The 21,873-nt window shown below is 34.5% G+C and overlaps 1 pseudogene; it reads right to left on the reverse strand.

Annotated features, from left to right (window-relative positions):
• Positions 1-2,495: 2,495 nt before the first annotated feature.
• LOC101609275 overlaps positions 2,496-21,873 on the reverse strand; it is a 66,084-nt pseudogene continuing 46,706 nt past the window's right edge.

Raw genomic sequence — 21,873 nt, forward strand, 5'->3', positions numbered from 1 at the left:
ATATATGGTCAATTTTGGAGAGGTTTCATCAGGCTTTGGAGAAAAATGTATATTCTGTAGCATTGGAGTGGAAAATTCTGTACATGTCCATTAGGTCTAGTTGATCCATGGCATTGAGCTCTATTATTTCCCTGTTGATTTTCTGTTTAAATGATCTGTCTATTTGATGATAGTGGGGTATTGAAGTCTCCAACTTTTATAGTGTTGGTGTTTATTTCTGTTTTATTGTCAAGAAGATTTTCTTTGATAAGCTGTGGTACACCTGTGTTTGGTGCATATGTATTTATGATTGTGGTGTGCTCATGTTGAATCATTCCCTTGATGAATATGCAGTGGCCATCTTTGTCCTTTTTGATTACTTTTGGTTTGAAGTCCATCTTATCAGATATTCATATAGAAGCACCTGCTTGTTTTTTTTTATTTCCATTTGCTAAGAATATAATTTTCCATCCTCTCATCTCAAGGAAGTATTTTTCTTCAGTGGTGAGGTGGGTTTCTTGAAGACAACAGATAGAAGGATCCCATTTTCTGATCCAACCTGATAACCTGTCTTTTGATGGGTGAGTTAAGACCATTAATATTTAGAGTTATTACTGTAAGATTAGAATTAATCTCTGCCATGATGAGGTGCTGTATGGGGATTGATACTGCCTTGTGTTTTGTAGCTTTTTGAGCCTTGTCTATTTTTGTTTATTGTGATAGTCTTCTTTTTTTGTTATTTTTATTTATTTATTTGAGAGTGACAGACAGAGAGAGAAAGAGGCAGATAGAGAGAGGAAGAGAGAATGGGCACACCAGGGCATCCAGCCACTGCAAATGAACTCCAGACATGTGCGCCCCCTTGTGCATCTGGCTAACGTGGGTCCTGGGGAATCAAGCCTCAAACCATGGTCCTTAGGCTTCAGAGGCAAGCGCTTAACTGCTAAGCCATCTCTCCAGCCTGTGATATTCTTCTCATTGGCTCTTGTGATTTGTTGTTTGACTGTTGTATGTGGAGTATTCCCTCAATTATTCTCTGTAGGTTTGGCTTTGTGTTCTTATAATCACAGAATTGACTTTTTTTTCATGGAAAGTTTTCCTTTCACCATCTGTTATGAGGAATCCTTATGTTGGGTAGAATAGCTTAAGTTGGAAGCTATAGTTTTTTAGACTTTGAAGTGTTCCAATCCAGACTATTCTGGCTTTTAGGGTGTCCATTGAGAAATCCAACATAATTTCGATGGGATTGCTTTTGTATGTTTTGTGTTGTTTCTTTCTTGCTGCCTTTAACTCTCTCTCTTTGTTTCCATTAATAAGAGTTTTAACTATGATGTGTCTTGTAGAGTTTCTTCTTTTTCTTGTCTGTTTGTTGTTTTGGAGGTTCTTGTATCTGAATGGGCCTCTCTTCTGAGATATTCAGAAACATTTCTTTAATAATCACATTAAGTATGTTCTCTATGTTTCTGGTTTGGATTTCCTCTCCTTCTGGTATACCATGATCTGGATATTTGGTCGTTCCCACTGTTTCTTCATATTCTGTTCGGTGATTCTTTTGATCAGGGTCTCGGTTGTTGTGTTTTCATCTTGGAAATGCATTTCTTTTGGTATCCCTATGATTTCACTGAAGGCTCCCATTGTGGGACTAGGCATCCTTGGTGGAGATCTCTTAGATTTCTGACTTTCATTGGCTTTTTTGTGTTGTCATATACCCATTTTAGGGAGACTCTTTATTTTCTTGGTTAAGAAGCAAGTTTTTATCCTCTTGTCCATGTACCTTCTGACTCAGGTGAACAAGGATGTTGATACCCAGTTGCCAGTCAGAATACCAACACCTAACTCCACAGCCCACACAGGACCAGGCCTCCCCAAGCAAGGCACAATGGGACTTACCAGGACCAGGGAACTGGAAGGATCTAGGAAACAGGGATCTGGCTGACTAACTCCATACCACCATGCCTGTCTGCACACAGTCTGGGGCAGGAAACCTGGACCAGGGGAACTGGGAGGAGCAGGAAACAGGTGCCTGGCCTATTCACTCTGCATCCACCTAAGCACCCTCCTGGGAAGGGAAGCCAGACCAGGGTGTTTGGAGGAACAGCAAAACAGGGGTCTACCTACTCACTCCATGCTTGCTGTGCCTCCCCCCCCATCTGATGCAGGGAACCAGAACCAGGGGAAATATTTTTTAAAATGACAAAAATCTGCTTTTGATATATTTCATATTTTAGTATTTATAACTGCATAAATATAAGTTTTGATGACATATACTCATTTACCTGGATTATTTTCTAATACCTGAATACATGAAGATAATTTAACAGATGCAATTCATGAACGTTATTGGAAAATATTACAAATTTTGTTTAAATTTTACCTACTGGGGAACAAATCCAAATATTTAAATATTTTTTAGACTTTTCCAAAATCAGTAGTGTGAATGACAATTTGTTTAGAAGCCTTTTTTTCATATAAAACTTTTATTACTTTATTGTACACATTTAAATGTTAGAAAGTCTTTATGTAGATCCAGTTTCCTCTGTGGATTTAGTTTGATCTTCAGTTACCATTTTCTGAGATCTTCCACTAGTTTATTCCATATTGTATAATGTGCTCGTAAGTGGGTGGGTAAAGACAACCCCTGAAATCGTCTGAGAAGATTTGGTTGCTCAGATTGAAAGCTGTGGACTACTTTAACTTCGTACTGGAAACAAATGCTTGTCCTTGGAATGACAGGGCCTTCACTTACATCAATGAAGTAACCAATCCTGTGTAGCCTGACTATTCTCTCAGGGTTCTGAGATGACTTCTCTTCTATGAAGTCTGTTTTATACTTGTTGTTTTGAACTATTTCTAATGCCACTTTTGCTTCAACTTCTAGAGTTTCAAATGGCAGATCTTTATAAATTAAGGTATGAGCATCTTTTGTGAAGAAACGTAAGTTATCTTTTGTTGGCATCCATTCATTCAGTTTCTTATCCAAAACTACATCATAGCAGAAGGCTCCAGCAATTACAGGAACTTCTGGGGCTCTGACCAAACTGACTCATCTTTGAATGTCCTTTCTGTCACATAGCCCATCATCCTGGCACAAGAACTCCAATACGCCTTATTCACTTCTCTTGGATCATGGTCTTTGAAGGTAAGAAATTTAATTTCACAGGACTTGGTCAAGGGCTTATACATGTCCCAAGGCTGTCCATCCACAAGAGCCAAAATGGATTTCTTGCAGTACCACTCACTCAAATCTAGGAATTTAAAATTGATTGATGATCTAAATGCACAACACAACTGTAAGGAGTTGATATGTTTTTATTCATCACAAAGACAGTGCCAGGGTCAGTTTTCCCAACATGCTTAACTTCAATCTTTTCTGTTTGGGGTGTTAATGATAACTGTCTGTTTTTCTCTTTATTAAAGAGACATTCCGCATTTCTGTCAGTTCTGTGGATGACAGTTGAGCAGCTGGTGATGTTGCTATAAATCCGTCCACATAAGTGATTTGGGAAAGCACACACGGAGAAGATAGAGACTCGTCTCCATGAAACCCGAGCTCCCATCTCAAGGCATCAGTCTCCCCGGGCCGCCTCCCTTCTCTCCCACCACCCCTCGCACCCAACGGCTGTCCTCGCAAACGGACCCCCACCCAGCAGAAAAGCCTCCTCCGTCCTCCAAGTGCCCACTCCCTATGCTTTGCGCCCGACCCCTTCACCCAGCGGAACTCACTGCGGCCAATAGAAGACTTTTTGATGGGCACAACTATACCTTTTAGACAATGAACAGTAGAAGAATCCCTCTAAGGTTTATCACCTTCTAAGCCATAGAATTCTGACCTTCTTCTTAGTACAAGGCTGGTTGCACTCATATAAGCAAATAACCCAATTAAAACCACTAGCTAATTTAATAGACACCGAGTAGAAAAGATATAAAGTTAGAAGAAATAATCGTATAGTAAAATACTATGTATAATGCAGCATTAGGTAAAAGCAAATTTAAACAAAGATGAGAAGTCTGTGGTGGCCATGAATTCCTATAGTCCCAGCAGGAGCAGGAGGATTGCTGTATACTTATTGGCCAGATTGGGCTATGCCATGTACAATAGGCTACATAATAAGGTCCTACCTATTATAATACTTACAAGTCAGTTCACTGATAGCAATTCAGAATGGAACACATACCTTGCTAATGAGAATGCCAAATATTGCATGCACATTGGAAAGACAGTTTAGTCACTCACTACAAAGCTAAAAGTATTCTTACCATGTATTGTATTGTGTTTCTAGATAGCATCCTAAAGTCACATAAATTCGGAACAACAAAAATTGCCCACAAATGTTTATAGCAATTTTACTTATCATTCTTCAACCCAACAAACAAGCTCTCTTTTAGTAGGTAAATGGTTAGATAGCTAGTTCTTTAATGGAAAAGAATAGTCTTCAGTGATAAAAAGAATCTTATGAAAATACATAGAGAATATTTAATGCTTATTGCTAAGGCAAGGGAGAAACTATGGAAGGCTGCAAATGAGTATTCTAATGATACAACTGTGGACAGGATGAAGGTAGAGAGTAAGAAGATCAGTAGTTCCAAATGATTCTGAAAGAGTGGGCTGGGGTTCAAAATAATGGAGATATTTTAGGCAGTGAAAACAGCCTACATGATACTGTAGTGTTGGATATGTGAATTCTGGAGGATCAACATTTACATTACTATACAATAAACCATACTTCAAAGATGACATTAGTTAACAATAATTATTAATAATGGTTCATCAATTATAATAAATGTGGCTCACTAAAGCAAGATGATAATGATGTATAGGATGAGCCTAGTGGCAGAAACTCTACCTAACTATGCCTAATTCCATGATAGACATAAGCTTGCATTAAAAATGAAGTATGTGGAAATTAACTTCCAAAATAAATTAAATAATAAAAAGTCAAAGGCCTCACTTACTTTCAGAGAATGATAGTGCACAAAATGATGATACAGAAAATTGGTGAATTTCTCACACATGAAACAACTGAGCATTCTCTACAGTATAATTTATGCAAAACTCAAAATAAGAACACTAATTGTGTGATCAAAATAAAAAGAGTGGTCATTATTAGCTGCTACAATGACAACAGAGCCTTTTTTAGCTTTAGAAAATGTTCTATATGTTTTCCGTGATAGTGGCTAGTGGCTGTATGTAAAGAAACACAGAAGATATTACACCAAGCACATGATATGTGTGGACTTAGTGCATGAAAGCTATAAAAATAAATGAATGACAACAGCCAAAATCAATAGATTTCTTCAAAATGAACATGAGATCATCAAATTTATACAAATGAGAAACTAACTACTGGTTTGGTGGATAGGTCATCATGTCAATTTTCTAAATTCAAATTCCAGATTTTCAACTTGCGGTCAAATACTTTATATTTGTGATGGTGTTTTCATCACAAAATAATGAAAATAATAGCAATTGCTCACTATAATGTCAAAATATAAACAAACACAGCTAAAGGCAGTATGGCTTAGCATTTTTAAAATTCTGAATATGTGTGATTGTTTGTGGAAAGCTCTAGGCATGCAATAAATGACATGTACATATCCAGTCCATTTAAAAACTTATAGCCTAAGACTACTGAGGGTGTTTTTGAACACATGATCTGGCAATACACCATTTTATGCAGTACAACTTGAAAGGCCCTTTACCAAAATGAGTCGCTTTCTTATTTTAAAGGGTCTTTTTTTCTACTTTGGTCAGTACTACTTTTATATAACATAAAGAGTTTATTTGTATGTAAGCACACAAAAAAAATGAGTGTTGCAAGTAAATTTTATGAGATTTTGCGTAATGGCCCTTTACTGCATTAATGCCTATAATGTACAACTCAAAATTGAAAGTTATTAAGACAAAGTTTCATTAAGATAAATTGTGACTTATAAGTAATAGATTATGTAGTAAATCCTCATGAGATTTCAACACTCATAATATTTGATGGCAAATATCAAATGTTCAAAATATGTATAACTTATTAAAAATTTTGAAGGAATATGCAGTGAAAGATTTAGATTCTTCTCTTTTAGGTTTTCGATTAAACTCAACCAATGATTCTAGGCACTTTCCAAATGTCAGTGCAACATTTATGGAAACACTCTTAAGTCAAAAACCACAAAGACCCTGCTCCTTTCTGTGTACAGACAGGTGAGGCAGAGTGCAGTGAGTAGGCCAGACACTTGTCTCTTAACTCCTCCCATCTCCCTGGTCTGGGTTTCTGGGCAGATGGTGGGATGGTGTGCATGCAGGTGGGAGAGGAAGTGTAGAGTGATCAGGCCAGACCTTTGTTTCCAGGCTCCTCTCAGCTCCTTGTTCTGGGTTCCCTGCACAGGTCTGTGTGTGGGCAGGTGCAGCAGTGCAGAGTGAGTAGCCCATATCCCTATTTCCTGGCTCCTCCCAATTCCCTGGTCCTGGTAGGTCCCATTGTGCCTTGCTTGGGGAGGTTGAGTCCCTGTGTGAGCTGTGGAATCAGGCCTTTAACTCTGGCATCCTGACTGGCCACTGGGTGCCAGCCTCCCTGTTCACCTGAGTCAGAAGGTGCATGGGCCAAAGAACAAAAACTTCTTTACTCCTCAATAAAATAAAGAGTTTTCCTAAAGTGGGTAGACAACCAAACAAAAAAATCCAACAAAAGAAAGCTGAGAGAATTCCACAAAGGATGTCTAATCTTACAATGGAAGCCTCCAGTGGAATCATAGAGAAATCTACAGAACTCCATTCCCAAAATTAAAACATAAAATGAATAAGTTCCTGATTAAAAGAATCAACAAAAGAATTTGATCAACTGGAAGCAAACCATCAAAAACCAACAATCTTACCAATGAAACTGAACAGAATCATCTCTTGAATCATTCAGCTTTTGACAGTAGGCTTAGTGATGATTGAAGATAATGTTAGAACCCTCTGAAGAGATGTGAATGAATTGAAGAAGAGTCCAAAAATCAAATATTTCAACACAGGTTGATCAGTCTTAATGCAGACATGACCAAACATGAGAACGAATTCCAGTAAGCATGAAGAAAATCAGAACATGAATTGAGATTGTAGCTCAAAAAAGAGATGGGCATGATGCAAAATAACACAACAGAAAACAAAATTTGAATAGAAATTACAAAATCTTCTCTAGTACCTCTCATCAACAGAGTTACTCACCTGGAAGACAGAAAATATGACCTGGAAGACAAGATAGAAGAAATTATTCAGGAGGCCAAAAACTGCTAAGTTCAAACAATCAAGTGAACAGAATAAGAGGGAACTGTAGGATACACTAAAATGATGAAACATCTGGATCACAGGTATACCAGAAGGAGAGTATATTTAGGCCAAAGGAAGAGAGACCATATTCAACAAAATTATTGGAGAAATTTTTTTGAGTATCTCAAAAGAGAGTCTCATCCAGATTCAAAACTAAATGCAGGTGACAATAATGTATACTGGGATGAAGGCAGCATCTTCAACAAATGGTGTTGGACCAATTGGATGACCGTATGTAGAAAAATGAAATTAAACTCGCTCTTTTCTCCATACACAAAAAGCAAGTTCAAATGGATTAAAGCCCTCAGTATAAGACCTTAAACTCTTCAAATACTAGAAGAAAAAATAGGAGGCAGGCTCCATGATATAGGACTAGGAAAAGACTTCCTGAACAAAACCCTAGTGGCCCAAGAAATTAAAGCACTCAACGAATGTGATCTCATGAAGCTAAAAGGCTTTTGCATAGACAAACATACCATAAGCAGAGCCAATACATTACCCACTGAATGGTAGAAGATCTTTGCCAGCTATACCACTGACAGAAGCCTAATATCTAGAATCTACAAAGAACCCCCAAAACTAAACAATTGAAAATCAAACAAGCCACTCTAAAAGTAGGGCAGAGAACTGAATAGGGAATTCTCATAGGAAGAATTACAAATGGCTGGACCTTACCAAAGGAATGCCAGGTGAATGACTTCCCTTAGCAACAATGATATAAGCAAGTACTTGCTTAGTTATTAGGAATGGTTATATTCTGACTTTGCAGGCATCAAAATAATTATATTATTTTATATATAATTTTGTAATAATTATATTCCTAAACATAATTAGTATCTCTCTCAAAGGTGTTTTTTCAAATATTTTTCCTTATATAAATAAGAAAAAAAATTCTCATTTTTGAAACAATTAAGAGAGAAAAAGAATACGGATAATCCAAAAAGACATATTATGTTAGTCCAATCAGAGAGTTCATACATTGAAATGGATATTTTCTCATGTTTAGAGCTTATGACAATATAATCTATTTATTAGTTCAATGCCATTGCCATCCTGGATATTCTAATTTTTTCAAGGCCCAACTACCATGAGCTTAGATACAAAAAAATGTTCTGCAATAGCTAAATTATTTTATCAATAAGTGACTGCTGCTCAGCAATTTCAACTTGATATGTTGCTTAACTAGTTGAAATTCATTCACATTCCATTTTTTTCCAAATGTCAGCAATAATCTAAAGTGTTCCACATCACAGGGTTCTGACAGTTGCTATGTAAGATAATAAACAGAACTTCCTTCACTTAGAGTTGTGAAATTCATAGATATTCTTCCCTATGGGCCCAGTTAACACATAATTTGGATATTTTTCCTTCACTGTTATTTTCTTTGTGTGGATGGAGAATAACAACTGATTTTAACTCACAAGTGTCAGGAGAAATGTTAACTAGCTATAGCTAGGGAAATGTAATCCAGTGGAATTTGTTGTTTCCAAGCAGAGTCCATCCATCCATCTATCTATCTGTCATCTATCTATCTGTCATCTATCTATCTATCTATCTATCTATCTATCTATCTATCTATCTATCTATCTATCTATCTATCATCTGTCTATCTATGTATGTATCATCTATTCATCTATCATCTATCTATCTATCATCTGTCTAGTTATCTATCTGACCTACCTACAAAGGATTCTGTACTATTTTCATTTGTTTTGTTTATTTCGCATATCATTAAGAAAGCAAAGTTTTCTTCCATAAAGAATTTTTGCATCTTAAGATTTATCATCCTATATAATCTTTATATTTCAGTGTTTCCTGAAAATCTACAATATTTTTCCATGTTATACACTAACATGTGAATAAACTGTGAGGAAACACCAATGTAAAGACAGAATTAGTTTCTCATTTTGAATCATACCCAGTATTCAGGACCCTAGTGACATAAAAGTGTAATCATTTCCCCAGCTGTACAACGCCTTGTCCATCTTTTGTTCCTCCATGAATAGCATGGAAGGGCCTATGACTTTCATAAAACTGCAGTAAAATAAACTGAGCCATACCACAGTGCTATTAATATCAAACAATGTTTACTTAATGCTAAAGATGTCCATAATGATAGCTGAAGACCTCAGAATAATGAGTTTTATTTTGATTATTGATTTCCTTCTTTGTATTCATACAGAGGGGTCAACCCATTGTTAGTCCACAGTAAGTGACAACTTTGCTGTTTTCTTCATTTCAAAAATTGCACTCTATCCTCCCAAGAAACACTTCAGTATCATTTTTATAATTCTGTTATTATAGCTATCACACATTGTACTATTTATTTCTGAGCTATTCTTTGTTGTCAGACCTTGCTTTTCATTTTTTCATATCAGCTTCAATTTCTGAATAAAAAGAATAACTGAACACCTTATGTTTTTGTGAGTGTGAGATTTCTTAGCCATTTCCTTGCTCACAACTCTATTTTAGGTCTTAATAAAGAAACATTAAAGAATACATTTCAATAATTTATAATCCATGCTTTATAATTTTGATCTGTAGTTTTGGCTTTATATATCATAATAGAGGATAAAGGGTTCTTTTACATTGGTGACTAATTTTATACATGACATAGCAAGTCAATAAAAGGCTAAACATTTTCTCTCAGCCCATTTTCTCATCGTCAAAAATGGAAATAATTCTTACCAAAAAGGATAGGTCTAAGAATGTATACATGCTTGGAATAGCCCTTGGAATGTAATACATCAAGTGTGATGCTTGGATTGTTTTATGACATGTTGTCATTTTTTTTCAAAAACGATCTCAACTTTACTATTCTTTATTGAATAAGTTCAGCATGTTTCCCCAACAAATAAAATTTTACCTTTTCCATTACCATTTATATTTGTCTGTCAATTCAGAAGTATCCTACAACCTTCTATTTATGGAAATGAGCTTCCCCAGGCTTTTGGTCCTGCTGCTGCAGAACTCACCTGGAGAATCACACCACATCTTTACAATTCCTATGCTAGCTCACATTTGAGCCACTATAAGCTAGGGATAGCATGGCAGAATTCATATAGTAACTTAAGGAACAATAATGTCTTTCAAATCTTATTTTCACAGTTTTACTTTCTGAAAGTCTCTTCCTTTAGGCTTTCCCACAAATGTACTGTCATTACTTTCAAATAGAGAATCACGATTTGAAAACACACATTAAGATTAGGTTATCTGTTAAATGCTATAGCCTATATTTTTTACTATATTTTGTACAATTGTAATGATGTATATGAAAAAAATATATATATACATACATATATATATGTATGTGTATATATATATGTGTGTGTGTGTATATATATATATATATATATATATATAGTGACAAATATATGTATGTAATTTATTTTAACTATTGTACTATAATTTGTAGAGGAAAAGAACTAGGAGTATTCATTTTATTCTTATATTTCTAGCTAATGGTACATTCCTAGGCTTGTTTGATGAGTGATTTTACCTACATCATTTGAACTCCTCAACATTAACACAGTGTATATAATTTATTAATGAACTCATGAGTGTTTATTATAATTTAGCCACTTGTGATTGTAATGTTTAACTTTAACCTGACTAGACTAAAGACCTGTTGAATGAGTAAGCACATTTCAACTAGTGTGTGTGAGAGAGTGTAGTTTCCAGAGATCAGATTATGTGTTATGATGGCTCTGCCTTTATCAATAGTTTGATGTACTGAAGAATTCACAGTTTGAGTAGACAGTTGGAGATGAGTAGAGCCCTGGAGAGTGTGGTGGACTGAACAAGTGGGTCCATGGGGCTTGCTTTTCATAGGTTTATCTTGGCCCTCTCTTGTAACTCTCTTTGGTGAACAACAGCCATGAGGCAGGCAGCTCTGCTCTACTGTGTCCGCTGCATGGAGGAGTTCTGCTTCACTACAGGCCACAGTGATAATGAAAAGGATTAGGAGTCAGGTAGTCCCAGACTTATAGACATCTGTTCATCAGGGCCAAACTGGAAAAGCAAATAAGCTCTTTGCTCTGATAGAGCAGATAGACACAGAGGTTTTTAAGACAACAGGAAATGGAAATCCAAAAAGCCTTGACTTCCAAAAGGAAAACAAAAAAAAAACAAAAAAAAAAACAAACAAACAAGCAAACAAAATTCTTTGATTTTATGCTGACTAAGCAGAGAATGCCAGCTGGCCAACAAAGTAGTCACTCTTTTGTCTAACTCATCAACCTATTAAAGCCCCTCACATGCATTTTAAAAAAAGGAAAGAAAAGAAAACAATCTAATTCATGCAAATTCAATAAATTTACATCCCCTAGAGTATACACAGCTGTAATCTAAACTATGCTGCTACCTTCTCAAGACTTCTCATAACTTTGAAACTCTTTTGTGTTACTTTTGTTTTCTGCTTTACTTTTACTCTCTTTTCTGACAAACCCTTGTTTAACTTAGTATTCTTCTTCCTTGTATGCACCTCTATCAATCATCTTCTGTTGCCACACTACTAACTCACTTGTGGTTGTTCTAGTGACCATTTAGAGTCTGAAGCTCTAATGCCTGACCTAAGTCTGTCTTATGAGAAGAGAGGTGCTACATCGTTCTCAACACTTGTAATAAAAGGAAGGAATAAGAAATCACTGACTCTGACCTCTAAAACATGAGCCAAACTAATACTACATTTTAACTGGTCTTCTCCCATATTCATCCCAGACAGGAAAGGCTGCCTAATGTACCTTCAGTTTTTTCAGGCATTAAAATCTATTTGGTTATATGTAGTATTAGTTATCCTTAAGATTTTGTATCTCATTATCTTTCAAGTATGTATGAAAAATAATATGTGTTGTGAATGTAGCATAGCAATCAATTCATTATTTGCTGCAACTTTAAAATGCATATTAAAGCTATTTAAATTGATTTATATTGATGATATTTGTTTATATGTGCATAACGTATGTGGTGTGATGTGTGTGGTATATGCACCTTGTGCAGACGTGGCCTCTCTCCACGTGCCTGCCGAGGTCAGTGGACAATATTGGGTGTCCTCTTCTATCACTCACCTGCCAGTTTTTTCTTGAGATCAAATCTCTCACTTATTCTAGAGCTTGCCATATTTTTGAAAGCCCAAGTAATTCTCTGGTCTGTACTCCCAACAGGAATAGAGCCACACGTAGGTGATCACATCCAGATGTTTATGTGGTTGCTTAGGTTACTAGGGTGACATCAGGCTGCCTCATGCCCTCATGCTTGTATAGTACATGCACTTAACTACTGAGCATTCTCTACATTACTTCAACTATAATAATTTATAAAATCTTTTAAGTACTACTTATGCATGTACATGTAAAAATAATTCCCCCATTTTAACAATCCAATTACTATTTAAAAAGTTACCTGAATTCTTTACGACTGTTCCAGGCATGATAGGCCCATTGTATGAAGAAAAAAAAACTATTAAGGTAAAAGAATATGTTTTGGGGAAAATTAACTCAAAATTATAGATGAATGTTGTCCACAGTCCATCTTACTGAGAAGCTGAGTTACCAGCAGTTCCTATATGCAGTTGTCAGATATTCTCTGACAATGGGTGTCTTGTCACAGTGGTCTAGCTGGATGAAATATATAGGATTCCATTCACTTAGTCATAAGATGCTTCTCAGATCTACATATCTCAGGATCTAAGACCATAATTTCCTGAAGTTATTCTTGGTACTCATTAGTTTGCTAATACGAAGTCCCTGACATACTGTACAGTGGACTGTACATATAGTGGACATATATACATACAGTGGACTAGTGAGAAGAGCACATTCCATAAGGCACTTTCTGATAGCCAAATTCATGATAATGAACAAATACCTGACTTCAAAGATACTGTGCTATACAAAATACCTACATAAATATACATTTTATGGATGACCAACTAGTTATGTCTGTTTCTCCATGATCTGTGAAATAATACAGTTCTTCAACTAAAGGGTGCCAGAAGTCAGTTTAATAAGTCTTTGAACTGTGTGAATCCTCCTCCCCATGAGTGCTGCCACTTCTTTTTGGAAAAAAAAAAAAAAAGTTGCTTTTCCCTGGCAGTCATGATTGCTTTTGGTATAGGAAGAGTTGAGTTGAGAGTGGGAAAATAATGAACATGAAGCTAGAGCCAGACTTGTATTGAGGGGGAAAAAATATCACTGAACATTAAACTCTATTAAAGTATATCATTTAGAATTATTTCATCTGTTTAAAAATCATCACTTACAAGGAATAAAAGTATACATTAATTACTTTGAAGATTTAATAGACATTGATGTTTCCCAAAGAAGCCAGTCATTCCTTGAGAATTTCTACAAACATTGCTAACCAGGAGCACACCATGGCTGAAGGTGAACAGAGATGAGAAAGAATGAATTACAAGTAGGCCTACTGTCAGTGTCTCCCTTTATACTTTTAAAAGAATAGTGCTTGCTTATTCATATCTTAACAAGCTCTCATGCCAAACATATATGCTTTATTGACTGGAGATATCTTATCTATGGATTTCCTTTAATGGAATATACTGTTCTTCATTCCTTGCTGAGAATTGTTCTCATTTCTTGGATTGATATGGATATTTCTAGCTGGAAAACATCTTAACTACTATAGAACTACAGATGTTATTTATAGATGAGAAAAGTCTAATTAAGGTGATCTCTTTAAAATATTTCTTCTAACTATCAAGGAACTTAAGGCACCCAAATAATTAACACATATCTTCATAATTCACATTTTAAAATATGAGACACATGGATATAAGAAAGAATTAACTAATGAAGGCCAAAATATCATCATTATTACTGGGAAACAGACACACACACACACACACACACACACACATAAACACACACACACACACACACACACACACACACATATAAACACACACACACACACATACTCACACAAACAATTTTTCCAGAGCAAATATAAATACACAACTTGTCTATTTAAACCTTGATATCAGTGTTGTGTTCTAAAACACAAGCAGAAAAATTTCTATATACCAAAACAACACTTAGATCCTCTGCAGACCCCACACACTGTTTCTTGAACTCTTGGCAACATTTTAGTAAGAGCAGATGAAAAATCAAACCAGAGTTGCAGATTGTGGCTGCAGAGAAAGTGGCATAAGTTGACTGAGCCAAGACTTAGTTGGAACAGGGGCTTCCTGTCCATAACTGTGCACACAAACAGTTTTCCCTAGGATGTAATGATCTGGCATTAAAGAGTATTGCTTGTTATTTTAAAAGTTTTCAGAGTTTAAATTCTCCCTGTTCAGATTTTACTAATAAAAGATTGTTCAAGTATTGTCCTCATAAAATAGTTTGGAGGTCCCTTACTACCTTGGTGAAATAAAATAGAACAAATCTAGATAAATTAAATCTTGCTAAGGGAATTTGTCATTTGTGTAAGGCATTCTTACTTTTTGCTGAGACACAAACCCTATATGACATGACAAAAGCAAAGGTGTATACTGCATTGATATGCTACATTCAATAGGCAACTTGAATACTGTTTCAATGCCCTTTCAAGTAATATACTTCAAAATGTTATGATTCTTTTACCATATAGTTAATAACATTGACTCTTTTGTTATCACGAAGGCTGGTTTATTGTTTGTATGTATATCCTATCACCTTCATTATATAAAATAAAAATCAACTTTCTAATACAGTGTTGTTAGTACATTAAAAATTAAATTTAACCTAAGTGAGTATAAACTTCAGACCCACAGGTTCCTAGCAGTAAAAGTTATCTACCTATAATCTGACAAACCATTTTCTTTATTATTTTAATTACTTCACTTATGTGTATGTTCATTAAAAAATATGGAATTTTTTACCAGTGCTTTAAGAAGTTTAGATTCATATAGGTTCAGATTATTAGTGAGCAGTGTTAGAAAATCCAATTGCTTTGTGCATATTAAGTGTAACAGGTAAGCTAATTAAAAGAAATACTGACAAAAAGAAACTATAAATGGTTGAGTAGATGGAATCAAACATCACACAGTGTTTATATCTATTGAAATGTCAAACACTGTAAATGCAAATAATTTTCATAGTTATATATTTAAGCAAAAATAAAATTATTTAAATAAAATATTTTTAAAAACAAGGAGAAAACACTTAGGCTGTCATAGTCTCTGATAAATCTGAAATTAGCAAATTTGACTATAGGAAATCTTTTGGGTTAAAATAATGCCACTGATTTAAATGCTTGACTACCCAAGCTATTGTAAAAATGTGAATTCTAGGACATATTGATAATTTAATGATACATGATAAAAATTGGCACTATCTTATTTTGAAAAACAAAATTTGCATGAGAGAAATAATAACATTCTAGAATGGAAAATTTAAAATAAATGGATATTTCTGTAATTATCATTTGAGATATGACCATCATAGCTATTTACACATACCCTGCTAGTTTGTTGGCTACTGCAAAATGGTATGGCATGAAGAGTTCCCTGGACTATATTCTGAATAAAAAAATCTGAAATGTTGTATGTATTTCTTCCCATTGTTCCTTCTGTTGAAGCCACCCCAAAAGGTAACAAGGCTGACAGACTATATATATATATATATATAGATAGATAGATAGATAGATAGATAGATAGATAGATAGATATAGATAGATATAGATATAGATATAGATATAGATATAGATATAGATATAGATATAGATATATAAATAGGTACAGAGTCATGCAAGAGCTAATCTCTCTTTACTTGTCTGTCAGGAGGGCAGGTTATGGGGTATATATTCTTGGTTGGCTTTACCATTTTCAAATAACCTGTACTTGGGAGTTGAATTTTATTGTCATTGGTGCTTTCATATATATAGGACCTTTGTGTTTTGCTTCTGTCATTATTTGGGGCAGGGTTTAATCCAGATCCAGGTTGACCTGGAACCAAATTCAGAACAGAAATCACTACCTCCCAGCTGACTAGAGTAAGGGTGTAGAACAACACACACCCTTAGGGATTTTGGCCTTATATGTCTATCTGTTTCTTTTAATCACCACAATTGCATACTTTGTGCTAATTTTTATTGATTGTGTATGTTACTCGGTTGAACTTTAGAATTTGCCAGTAAATTATTCCACCGAGTTCACTAGACTACTTGCTTAGCAAGCAAACTCAATACCTAGAATTACTTCTATGGCTTGATTGGTGGACAAGAGATACACCTGGCACCTTGACCTCTTGTCATAAGGGTATATAGAGGTGGAATGCCATGTCCTCAGTCCCTCTTGTAGCACCTTCTGGCACTAGATGAGCTAACTGTCTGGGGACTGACTCTCTTCCAGTTTCCAGCCAGATGACTCCATGCTCTGTAGCAGCAGCATATGGTGTCTTTGGCAAGTAGGGTCTTACCACTAACATTTGGTGGGTCATCAAGTACTCTGACAGAAATCTGTCTTCTTCTGAGAAACTTTGTAGGTCTCTGTGATCAACAGCTCATTGTGGATGTTAACCGCATCCTGGTACTGGGAGTTACAGTACAGCACCAAGGAAAAGAAGGAAGAAGTGAGTATGTTATATAAGAGAGAAAGAGAGAAGAGGGAGAGAGACAACAGGAGAAGATAAAGGTTGGTCTTAATCACACCCTTTCCAGGGCCCTGTGGTTCAGTTGTGAGCCAAAACTTTCTTGTTTGGTACAAATATCACTCAGTAAAACAATCTTTAAAATAGTGTGTATAATCCTAGAAATTGTGTATTAATTAAAGCTCAAGTCTCAAGGAAATTCTCCCATGCTCTATGAATCCACCCCTCTGCTCAGTCTTCATGACTGAGAAATTGATGCATAAATGCTTTAAAAATGAGTATATCATTGCATCATCTAACATCATGCTAATACATACTTTAAAGACAGAAATGTAAAACATACTTGACTAATAAAAAGGGAGCTTGAGAGATGACTCATAGGTTAAGGTGCTTGTCTACAAAACTTTACAACCTGGGTTTGATACCCCAGTACCCATGAAAAGTTGGATGCCCAAAGTTGTGAATGCATCTAGAGTTTGTTTGCAGTTGCTGGAGGCCCTGGCATGCCCTTTATTTCTTTGTATGTTTCTTTTACCTCTCTCTGCTTGCAAATGAATAACTGAAAGTATTAAAAAATTACCAAAATACTCTATGAATATATAATTCCAGGATTGAGAATATAACCAATGGAATTTATTTTTATACTCATAAATATTGATGATAATATTCATTTTGAATAATTTAAAAGATGACTCAAATATTAAGACATGAGAAGTATAAGTGAAGAAGAGATGTTGTTATTGTTGTTGTTAACAGAGAAAAAAAGAAAGTAAGGAAAACTATAATGAAAGCAAAAATCTATTATGCTCAGAAAGAAAGAAACAAGACAGTTTTAAAAATCAATATTATGAAAAAAGCAGGAAATTTCTCACAAGTTAAATACAATAAGAACCAAAACTTCTGGTTCTGAAAAAGAATGCAAAAATACGAAGGTCAAAGGATAACTAAAAGATGTGCAATTGACTTTCTTGATACATGATAAATAATAAATAAGTTCCTTATACCAATAATAGTAAGGTTGGATTCTGTGAAATAGAAAATACTCTTTTATATTTCTTAGAGAATACCATACTATGGGCTAATCAACTATGTGCCATTTTAAAGTCAAGTTAAATGCCGCTGAACATTTTATTCAGAAGAGAGAATGTAAATTCAATTTTTTTTAATGTAAAAGAAAAGGAAGATTTATAAGTTCAGACAATTGTGCTATTATTAGTTAATTTATGGTCTAATAGATTTTACTTTACATGCTTTTTTCACTTTACTAATAATACATTGATATTAATAATAAAACCTACCTTAATATTAATAATAACACAATGTATGTCCTCTTTGTTTCCATTTCCTTTGTCTAAATATTTGAGTTTCCTTCACATTATTCAGAACAAGTGTTATCATAAATATTTATGAACAGACAATTGATCAGGTATTTTTTTATGCATGAAGAAACCATGTTTTCAAAGTGCATTTGCTTTATATTTGTGGTCAAATAGATGCTACATTTCTTTTCTCACTATTTCTAGAGTGGTTGTTTGTGTTATGTTCAATTTATTAATCAATGGTGCTAGGGATGACTCCCTGAGCCTTCTGTATGCTGGACATATACTCTACCACTAAGTTATATCCTTTACCTTTGGTTTCTTGAATAAGGGACTAACTTCACACACACGCACACACACATATATGTATGTGTGTGTGCGTGTGTGTGAGTATATATGTTAACTTATATTGCATAAGTTATCTTCAATTCCCTGTACAGACAGACTGGCCACAAACTCAAAATTCCTGCTGCCTCCACCTCCCTAATGCTGGGATCAGTTAGAAAGGAAGAAACATAGGGACTATGTTCATGTTAGGTAGCATGTAATTCCTATAACTATTAAAACACTATTTTAACCATCTCATATTGAAGGAATAAGTGAAGTTAAATGGGGTTTAATTATGAGTTTATCTCACATAATGATTGCTTAGTAAGTCACTTTGCCACAGATTTCTCAAATATTTCCACAAAATTTATTGATATTGTTTTATTAAGAAAGAATGAACTTTTTCCCACATAATAAATACTTTATATAACCTTTCATTTTATTAGCAATTTTAAATTTTATTTATTTATTGACAAGTGTGTGTTTGTGTATGTGTATGCATACACACGTGCCTGTGAACAAGGAACAATCAGGACATGTCTGTCCTCTTCTGCCTTCATTGAGATACACGTGTGTCTTGCCACTGCAAACTGATAGTGAACTAGATGACCAAACAGCTTCAGATTATTCTCCATGCCTCCAATTGTCTCAGGCATAGACACATCACAGATGCTTGCAACACTTGCATCTGTCTTTAAGTGGTTTGCTGGGGAGGGGGGGGGTTATTGAATTCATGTTGCAAAGCATTATTAGCAAGTTATTTTAACTGCTTAGCCACCATCCTAGCCTTGATTTTAATTTTAAAATAAACTTTTACATAATAGACAAGTTTCTCGTCATATATAATCATATCATATATTTAAATTATGTGTTAACATTGTAGTTTTTTGTTTTGTCTTGCTTTGTATGAAATAGTCCTGTGATCTTTATTCTTCAGTCAATTTTGTTTGCATATTATTTGAAATGCTATTATGTCCAGTTGTATTGTGTTTCAAAGATGTTTTCTGTATTGTTCTTTTTCTTTTTAGTGCAATTTGAAGATATATATATATATAACTTCCAGAAAATGTGCAAAATCACTTAAGGATTGGAACAGAGCCATTCTGCACTCATACATAGAGAACTGGATTTGCCTGGAAATTTAGGCCATCTAACTCTCCCCTAAAATATCAGATTAAATATAAAACCTTTCCTTATTTTATCTTCAATAAAGTTTCCTCATGAGCCTCAGGAATCTCTTCTTCAGTGTTTTCACATAAGATATAATAATAATAGTATGGATTCTTAAAATTATCTAAAGATTAAAGGAGAAAAATCATGCTGTTTTTTATCACAGGGATTTTTGTCACAGGGATTATTATCAAAGTTTCTGTTTTAACGTTACAGTTAATATTGTAGAATACTAAGATAATGTGTTTGCTTGATAATTATTCATTTCAAAGTATATGGATTATACACTTCAATTTATATGGCTATTTCTATAAAATTATATATACACAACAAATTATCAAATGTTGATAAAGTTGAAAGATATCATATAATAGTAAACACTTAAAGACAAAATATTTATAGATGTATTTGCTACAATGCTAATTTTTAAAAGTTGGGTTAACTTTTATTTAGGCTAAATATGGGAAAATTTGTTACAAAATTACTCTTTGATTAAAAATAATTCAATAGGGCTGGAGAGATGGCTTAGTGGTTAAGCGCTTGCCTGTGAAGCCTAAGAACCCCGGTTCGAGGCTCGGTTCCCCAGGTCCCACGTTAGCCAGATGCACAAGGGGGTGCACGCGTCTGGAGTTCGTTTGCAGAGGCTGGAAGCCCTGGCGCACCTATTCTCCCTCTCTCCCTCTATCTGTCTTTCTCTCTGTGTCTGTCTCTCTCAAATAAATAAATTAAAAAAATTAAAAAAAATAATTCAATAGACTGAGGAAAATGAATTTGAGAAGTTATGTACCAAGTGATTAACTGAGGCCAACAAAACGGACCAATTTTATTATGATTGCTTGAAATAAGAACAGGGAAGATGAAACAGAGGCATGGTTTATTCACAGTGAAAGTAGGAAGACTCCTACTCTCACTTGGAAATAAAAGCTTCCCAAACTGGGAGAATCTTGATATATTCCAGAGACTATGATAGTCTTTTGCTGTTAGGATTACAACAGAAATGGTTCATATATAGTTTAGGAAGGAAAAGCACCTCTTATAGCAGGCATGAAACTGTTTTCTTACTTAGAGAACTTAAAGTAATAAAATATAATGAAATTTAAAACTGATCATGTCTCTTTTTACCATTTATCTGTTTATACATTATAGTAAAAAAAAAATGCTTAATTTCTATGCCCTTAACAACTTATCCCAAATGTAATCCATTGCCTCTTTATTCCATTAGCTTGTAAGGAAATGTGCTCAAATTTTTTTCTTGCTTTTACATTTCAACTAAACATTTACACATTGTGATCTAAAAGCTTTATTATATATGTGACATTTCATGCTAATGAATTTTATAGTATTTACTAATATAAATATCAAAGTGTGCTAAATTGAGTTAAATGGAATTCTCCTGGAGTGTGCCTGTGGCCTTGAGTGGAAATTAGGGGCAGCTATTCCTATTATGCAATACTTGGCATGTGTCAAGTAATTATGCTTCTCTTACACTAAAACACACCATAAAATAGACAGTATATAAAAAGATACTCATTTTGATGAGAGATCTTAAATATATGCCATTTAAAAAATCTTGAGGGGATTTTGGAATATTTTTACTTGTAACAGGAAGAAAAAATTGAAAATGTCTCAGATCTGCCTTTTGGCCAGATTGTAATATATAAAATTTTATTAATATGCAAATCACAAATTTGCTCTGTATTGATTTAACAAAGAATTAAGGCCAGGAAGAATATTAAAGACAAATAAATAATTATTCTATGATTATAATATAAATATGGTCATGAATTTTCTTTACTCAATAAGTATCTGTTGACCACTATCCCCATGTGAACCACTGTTCTGGGTGGTAAGGAAGTATGAAACACACAGATGCCAATAAAGTTAAGCTAAATGAATGATTTGCAGTTTATAAACTGTGAAAAATATTATTTATGTATTAGGAGTTTAATCATTGACATTCTCCAGGTTGGCCTGCATATGATTAGATACATATATTAATGTAGAGAAAATGAAGTTGATTAGAAGTTGAATTTCACTTTCCTTTCTCACACCATACATCTTTGTATTTAAACAACTAAATATTATATTTCTGGTGTACTTATTATGGTTGCATGTCTCCTCCTCTTTTGAAACACAGGTAAGCACCCTAACTTATTTATACTATAATTCCTCAATGATCTGGTGTAGCACT

The sequence above is a fragment of the Jaculus jaculus genome, chromosome 11, assembly GCF_020740685.1.
Source record: "Jaculus jaculus isolate mJacJac1 chromosome 11, mJacJac1.mat.Y.cur, whole genome shotgun sequence".
In the NCBI taxonomy this organism is placed as follows: Eukaryota; Metazoa; Chordata; class Mammalia; order Rodentia; family Dipodidae; genus Jaculus; species Jaculus jaculus.